Source organism: Gavialis gangeticus, unplaced genomic scaffold (genome assembly GCF_001723915.1).
Source record: "Gavialis gangeticus isolate Ggan-Ray unplaced genomic scaffold, GavGan_comp1, whole genome shotgun sequence".
NCBI lineage: Eukaryota > Metazoa > Chordata > Crocodylia > Gavialidae > Gavialis > Gavialis gangeticus.
Window position 1 is genome coordinate 41,885,633 of NW_017728992.1, and position 8,012 is coordinate 41,893,644.

Consider the following 8,012-nt stretch of genomic DNA (forward strand, 5'->3'; position numbering starts at 1 on the left):
AACAGACCAGGTTGGTCAGGCAGAATCGGCCTGACACAAACCCGTGTTGGTTACCCCTCAACATCACTTCCCCTGCAGGGCTCTCACAAATGTAGCCCTTGATAATTTTTTCAAAGACCTTCCGCAGGATAGAAGTGAGGCTGACTGGCCTGTAGTTGCCAGGCTCTTCCTTCCTCCCCTTCTTGAAAATAGGGACCATATTGGCCCTTTTCCAGTCCTCAGGGACTTGGCCCGAGCACCAGGAGTCCTCAAACAGTCATGCTAATGGCTCCGCAATGACACCAGCCAATTCCCTCAGCACCCATGGATGAAGGTCATCCAGGCCCCCTGACTTGGATACATCTAAGCCCTCCAGATAATCCTTAACTTGGTCTGAACTAACAGTTAGGGGACTCGCATCCTTCCTGGGCCTCTCTACGCTATCACCCGAGAGCACCCCATTGTCAGCAGACAGGAACAGTCTCTATGCTTGTAACCTTCCTGCACATTCCCATGATTCTCAATTGTATAAACCATATTCTGCCTTCTGGGACAATAATTTATTTAATTCAAATTTCATATTGGTAAGAATGCATAGTTTATCAGGCAAGATTTCATGCTATAATCCTCACATAAAGACTTAAATATTTTATTTAAAGTATCCATTTCTGTATCCCATTTTTTCTCTTTTTTCAGAAGCATATGATATTATACACCCCCATGAGATGACTGTAGCAGTTTCCCATAATAACAAAGCAGAGGAAGCAGTAGGTAGATTACGCTCCATAAACATTGTAAACGCCTGTAAAATGAATCCTTCAAATGTATAACCATTGAAAAGGGAGGTGTTCGGTTTAGAATATATACTATAAACTACAGAAATTATAATCCCTCATTGTTGGATTCACTATTTGCCACATATCTACTAAACCTAGCTCTGACACCTAACTGAATAATGGGGCACAAGACCTACCAGTGACAGGATTCAAGCATTCATTCTAGTCCCCCCCCACAAATATAAGGGTATTTCCCAAATTCAAAGAGCTTTACAAAAAAGAGATAAATATTGGATTGTCTGCATTAGGACTATAGGCATCCCAAAGTATAAATGGAACCTACAATTTTAACATTATCAGGAACAAATCTACCCTCTGGATCATCAGCTGTGTCAATTAAATGGTGACACCATTTTTTATGCACAAAGCAAAATCCATGTGACTTCTTGTTACTAGAGTTTTCTAACCCAACCCGAACATGCTCTAAATATAGAAACAGACATCCTTTTGGGGTGCAATTACGTGTGCTGCGATATGTTCCTGCACAGCTGATCTACTTCAGTGACATCTACAGATATCACCAGGACTGTCATTCCACAAGGACATCCCCCTGCTCTTCCTGGGGCTCTGGGAACCTGATCCTGGAGGAAAAGGGGCCCAAGTGCTGCACTCCATTTTGGGCTCTCATCTGCAAGCAAGGTAAACCCCCACTTGCAGACACATGCTCCATGTCAGAGTACAGGGGAATCCCCCGGCTGGAAATTCCCCTGGTATGCATCTGCAAGTGCAGAAGGGGGAACTTCCAAAATGTTCCCCCCCTCTGTGCTTGCAGACTGGGTGCACTGGGGTGAATCCCTTTGCAGGGAATTCAAGCATGGTGGGGAGAGTTCCTACAAGCATCCTCTCCAGGTCTTGCACACTGTGTCCTGACTCAGGGCACAGCAGTATGATAGGCATGCTGGGACCCAGAATGTTTTTCTTACTGTTGCACCCTGGGTTGGGGGCACCATGTACAACCAGAGGTAGGAACCTCTATAGGAAATCCCCTGTCTGATTTCCTTGCCAGGGAATCATTCTCCCAGTGCACATCTACAAGCCTGGAGGGAGGAACTTCCATAGGGGTTCCCTCTTCCACTGGTAAATGACACCTAGGGTTGCAAAGCAGTATGCAAGCATAGAGTGGGGGACCCGTATGTGAATCCCTGCAGAGGGATACCCCCAGTGTGCCCACATACAGTGCAAGTGTGCAGCAAGTAACCCCTTTGGAAGTTCCCTCCTTAATTTCCTGACACAGGGTGTGTCTCTGTAAGCAGGGGTTTTCCCACTTGTGGATGGGCACCACCAGTTGCAGTACGGCACCCAGAGTCCTTTTCCTAGGCACCCAGGATAGGGCCCCTAAACCTGGAGGAGTTTCTGCCCAGGGCATCTGGAGTGTTGGCGTAAGTAAACATATGTCAGCCACAAAAAGGAGGCACACAATATTACTAGATTTGTAGCCACCACAAAATTTAAGTACGTGTGGTGAAACAGAGGGATTTGAAGTCTGTTTGCTCAGATTTTTATGGTGTCACAAAGTCTATATCTGTTTGTAGCCCAATTTGTGAGATTCCTCTATACTAACAAATGAGTTTCTTGGAGCATAGCAATAACAGCCCTGTATTTTTAAAGAAAAGGCAATATTTTTTGTCTTTTTAATAGGACTGCTAAGGCCTTTTACATTCCAAGATACACACTTAATAGAATTGGCGATTCTCAATGACTTTATTGTCTATGTTCAATTTTGTATATAGCTGCCAATTTGCCATTTTCCTTAAATCAAATGTACAACTTTTATCTTTATCAACATTCTCCTGTATATTTAGAGCTCATTACAACATATGCTCCCAAGCGTGCTTTTGAAAAGATCATGAGGGGGTAGAGGAAAAGAAAGGAAAAAGAAAAAGAAAATGGTAAGCATAAAGTACAATGAATACTAACAGCAAATTTACTATATTGATATATAACCACTAGGAAGGCTTCGGCAGATGTAAGCCAAAGCTCTCTACCATTTTGCAACAATGGAGACAAAGATTAACAAAAATAGTATGAATGCCATTAATTTAAACACTAAAATCCCTTCTTTTTTTATCTTTTTTTTCTTTTGTACCACTCAGATTATTCCATAAATTCACCCTCTCTAAATGGTATCTGTGTTATAAAGGTTTCTGCTTCCTTAGGGTCAGAGAAACTATAGGTTTTCCCTCCATGAATCAGATTCAGGATGGCAGTATGCCATATGAAGTATCTCAATTGCTTGCGTCTGGCCTGCAGTTCTACTAGTTTAGACACAGTCTGCTCTTTATCGACCCCCCAGTGAAGATCAAGTAACAGCATTATATGAAAGCCCCCAGTGGTGACACATAGGATGCACGGGGGTGCATGTGCACCACAGAAAGTGATGGTGCACCCCCTGACTGGCTGCACTTGCCGCTTAGGAGAAAGGCAGGAGGGGCAGGTGGGAGTGCCAGTGCCACCCCTGCAAGCCAGAGAATGGAGCACCGTGGCAGTCCAGGAAGTGGACTCAGTGATTGACTGCAGTGATCAGCCATCAGGATTGGCCGTGGGGACCCCGCCTTGGCCAGCGAGATTTGCCACAGGGGGACCCCCAACTAAGGCAGCACCAGGTGTCCATGAAAGCCCCATATCCACTTTCCTAGGTCTGTGACAGCTGTGTGTGCTCTCTTTGATGGTAAATGCAGACATTAATCTATGAAGAACCTAGATTTTGCTTCCAAACCAAGCATCCTCCAGTAAGATCTGTGGGCCCTCTCTGGGCACTTGTGCATGTGATGAGGGTTTAGTCCCCTAACTTGAAACAGTGGGTTTTAACTGTGATGATTAAAAGCCCACTGTTTCAATTTAATAACCTCTGTCACTGACAGCAAGGGGCCTCATTCCTTTTTCTTTGTGGAGTCTGTCCATGTCTCCCATGGCTAAGGGGCAAGCTGCCAGCAGGCTGTGCAGCCCCTGAGCTGCGGGGTGCCCCAGTCTTTCACTCCACGGGGCGGCACACACCAGGGCCACCTGGGTAGGCTGCTAGTGGGCCAAATGCTGCCCCAGCTCAGGGTCAGAGAACAGTTGGATCAATCTGGATGCTGCCTTCAAACTGGAACAGCACCTGTCTGCTAGCTGCCCACCTGGGTGGCCCCAGGGGGTGCTGCCACTGTAGAGGGAAGGACAGGGGTCCCCTGCACCTCAGGGCCCACCAGCAGCTCTCTCCCTGGCTGTGTAAGAGGCAGGCAAGCTCCACACAAACAAAAAAAAGGATTGCATCCCTCTCTTTTCTGGGGGAGCCTGCCCATGAGAACTGCTGATGGGCCGAGTGGCCCTTGAGCTGCATGGGGCCCTGGTTCTTCTCTCCATGGCAGCAGTGCCGTCCAGGGCTGCCCAGGTAGGTGACTAGCAGGCAGGTGCTGCCCCAGCTCAGAGGCAACACCCAGCCTGATTCAACTGTTCCCCAAGCTGGAGCTGGGGCAGCATCCAGCCTGCTAGCAGCCCACCCGGGCATCCCTGGGGGGTGGAGCACTGCTGCTGTGGAGGGAAGAACCAGGGCCTCCCACAGCTCTGGGGCTCCTCAACTTGCTGGCAACTTGCCTCCCGTCCATGGCAGAAATGGGCAAGTTCTGCAAAAAAAAAAAACCCCAAAAAACAAGACTGGGCCCCTCACCGCTACTGCCTTCAGCTCACCTCTCCCATGGCAGGGGAAGAGAGGGAGGAGGCTGTCAAAAGGCTGCAAGATTACAAATAGCTACATTGCAAACTAAACTACACGTGGATGTGGTTTAGTTTGCAATGTTACAAACTCATTTAAATTGCAAAAAATTCCATATACGTGTTTGCATGACACAACAAAACCACAAAAAACGGGCAATTTTTGTCACATGTACAAGTGCCCCTTGGCACAGACAGAAGTGACAATTTTTGCCTGATCTGGCCCCTGAGAAAACTGTACAGCTGCGACCTAACACAAGGTACTTTAAAAGGGCCTGATCCTGCGACAACCTGAACCCTCATTACATGGGGGTTCAGATGAAGGCACTCTGAAGCAGAGTACCTTCACTAACTTGATGCAGCCCAGCCTTGCTCCCAGCACTGTTTTTAGAGTGGGGGGGTGGAATTTAGCAGAGGGAACTCATTTTGGGGCTTACCCAGCCAGTGCTGGAGGGTGCGGTGGATGGATTGGAGCCACCCTGAGGTGGGGGGGGTGAAATCCACCCACTCATCCACTTTAGCACAGACTGGGGAAACCCCAGAATAGACCTCCCTCCCCTGTCTGCTCCCCCTCCCATCCTGAGACAGCACTGGGGCTAAGAGAGGGCAGGGGCAGCACTAGGGGGAGAGGCTGCAGAGGCACAGCCTCTCTCACCAGCTTAGCTCCAAATTGGAGCTCAATTCCCCACCCTCCTGACCCAACAGCTGATGTCTGTTGGGTCAGGAGGATCAGTCTAACTCATGGCACTTTCTATGACCATGAGTTAGACCTGTAAGCTGAACTTCTTTCTGTGCCCTGAGCATTTTAAAATGCTGACAAGTCATTTTGTCACAAGCTCAGTGGGATTTCTTTTCAGACCCCTCAAGCACTCCAATGTGGATGTTGTATTTCCTGTATCTGCCTCCCAGGTCCAGCACTTTGTCTCTCAGAGCCTGCAGCTGTCTGTGAAAGCTTCATTTCCACAGGCTAGTCCTCACAGGCAGAAACTGTTCTCCACTCCCTGAACCGGCATCATCAGGATATCTGATGAAGCTTGAGTGTTCATTACAAATGCCTGCAACTTATCCACTGTAATTTTAATGTTCAGTATCTCTATAGCAATGCTCTGCATCAGAGAAGCTAAGTCCTCTGTTTTCCCTTCAGATCTTACCTCAGCAGCCTCCATCTTGGAAGCCAAGGGGCTCCTTGATTTTTATGGGGGAGGGGGGGGTAAGTCCCCTGACCACAGAGGCTGAAGGGAGCCACAGGGCAGGAATATTTTTTTTTATGTCCCCTGACCACAGAGGGGAGTGAAAGCTTTCCCCAGCCATAAAGAGGGATTTGAACTAGTCCCAAATGTAATTTCTATGAGTATTTGAAGAATTTTAACCACTAAAATGGCCCCAAATGTCACAAAATAAAAGAAGCGTGTTAAACTTACATCTGCTTCAGTCCTTAGCACCCTCTGATTCCAAAAAAATGTTACTTTTTATGTGCTGTGATTGAAAAATTGTGTAACCATTACATCAGTGATTTTCCACCAGCATGCCTTGAAATCCTTTCAAGGGTGCAGTGGGGTGCCACACAAAGTTGAACTGTTAAAGTGTGCAAACATGATTTACATGATAAACCCAGCAATTTCAAATGGGAATTGATAGCGTTAAAAGCATTCTGAGCTGCTGTGGTCTTTCTGAGTTCTTTGTAACAGAAGAATTGTTCTATTATTTTTCTGCGGTCAAAACAAGTGAAAATTAAGAGCTGTCACTTTTTGAGGGGGGCTTCAAATTTATCCAGGGGTGCCTAGAGTCTAAAAATTGTTGAGAAGCTCTGCATTGTAGCACTGTCTGGCCAAGTGTGCAAAGAGCCCAAAACATTAGCTCAGAGGTGAGAACTGGCCCATTTATTGCAAATGTCTGTGCTAAGAATTTCACTACTCTTCACAGAAAGGAAGGAAGGAATGGAAGCATCATAGCATGAGTATCTAAGCCAGAGATAGGTATTTAACCATCATGCTTGGATTTGTTTGCCATCATTTGGTCAGTTTTCTAGAATGTTGGGAAACACTGTAGTCTGACAAGAATGTATCAAAAGTTAAAGCTTGCTAATTAGTTTGCAAATATGGCTTTATATGATATTTTTTTTCTATTCTGGGGTAAAGGTAAGGGGACAAATTTACTTGAACAGGCATAAACAATGACAAAACAATTATTATTAAATTACCCATATTACTCTTGGTTTATGTCTTACTTCCATGATGGCTGTTTTTCCACTCTTTTTCAGCCACCCTCCTTGAGGGTAAAGTTGCATGTTGCACTCTAAACCATACTAAAGCTGTGGAATATTAAGCAGGGTTAAACTTAGAACATGCTGTAACCAGTTGCATGTTAATGGTTAATACAGTTTCTTGCCTGAGCAGCTGTGACTTGCCACCAGAGGGCAGGAGAGCAGGGGTATATCTAGGAACCAGGACACCTGGACTTTATACTTGTTCTGGGTAGATGGGGGGCTAAGAGAAGCGCATCCTGGGATGCTGGAAGACTGCAAATTACTGGGGGCATTTCTTTGTAGAGCAGACTGAAGTTACCTTAACATGAGCTCGGTTGCATGGCCCAGAGTTAACCCGCACCTGAAGTGGTGTAACCTTGAGACACTCAGAGAGCTCTTTGCATGAGCTAACGAGTTTCAATGTGGAAATGCTCACATTTTAAGTGCCCTTAGTATAGTCTAAGTGTAATGTGTAATTTTACCCTGACAAAAGAACCAAAATCCTAGTGTTTTTTCAGGAATATTTAATAGCTAGAAAATTTAGATGATCCAATCAGAGAGCGGACACATGATCAAATGACTTTGGACAGTCAGACAAATTAGCAGCACAATTAGCTAATGCAGTTTTCACTACCCAGCATGCATGCAGCAATATTTGAATAACATTTACATTCATCCAAACCAGAATCTTTATATGAACAATTGCAATTAGGGGAGAGGGCTAAACACTGGAAATCTTTATTACAATAAAAAAACTCACCCTCTTCTAGATACTTCCCTTCATATCTGAGCTCTTCTCTTTTCATCCATATTCTTAAGGGCTCTGTTCAGGACTCCTGTGCAGACTGCTTTCCCAAAGGAGCCCACCCACTGCCACAGGCTACTACTGTGGATTGAAGCTCAGTCTCAATTTCCAATGTAATATACAAAGGGAAAACATGAAAAAATAAAAAGGCAATCTAATAGCTACAGCCCTGTGAATAGACCCCAGGCACTATACAGCAGATTCTTCTGGTTCATCAGCTAGGTGTTCTGTTTCTCCTTCTCATTCAAGCATTTGTGCTGAATCATGAAGATAAAATAATGCCTAGAGCAATCCCAGGCAAAAATCTTCAACTCCTTTTTTTTTCCTTTCTTTTTTTAAAAATTGTGCTGAACACCTGTCCCACATCTCTTTCACACTTAAATCAGTACAAGCCTATTTGGGACTCTCAAGACATCTATTCAAATGCCACCCTACATGATGATTCTATAATGGGGGT

At 45.5% G+C, this 8,012-nt stretch overlaps 1 long non-coding RNA gene across 1 annotated transcript in view; it reads right to left on the bottom strand.

Annotated features, from left to right (window-relative positions):
- Positions 1-7,767, bottom strand: part of LOC109300771 — a 34,445-nt gene extending 26,678 nt beyond the window's left edge. The window contains exons 1-2 of the long non-coding RNA XR_002098324.1: positions 7,511-7,767; positions 6,733-6,816 (exon numbers count right to left, since the gene is read on the bottom strand). This is a non-coding gene — a long non-coding RNA (uncharacterized LOC109300771). The remainder of the gene's footprint in view (positions 1-6,732; positions 6,817-7,510) is intronic.
- Between the last annotated feature and the right edge of the window lie 245 nt (positions 7,768-8,012).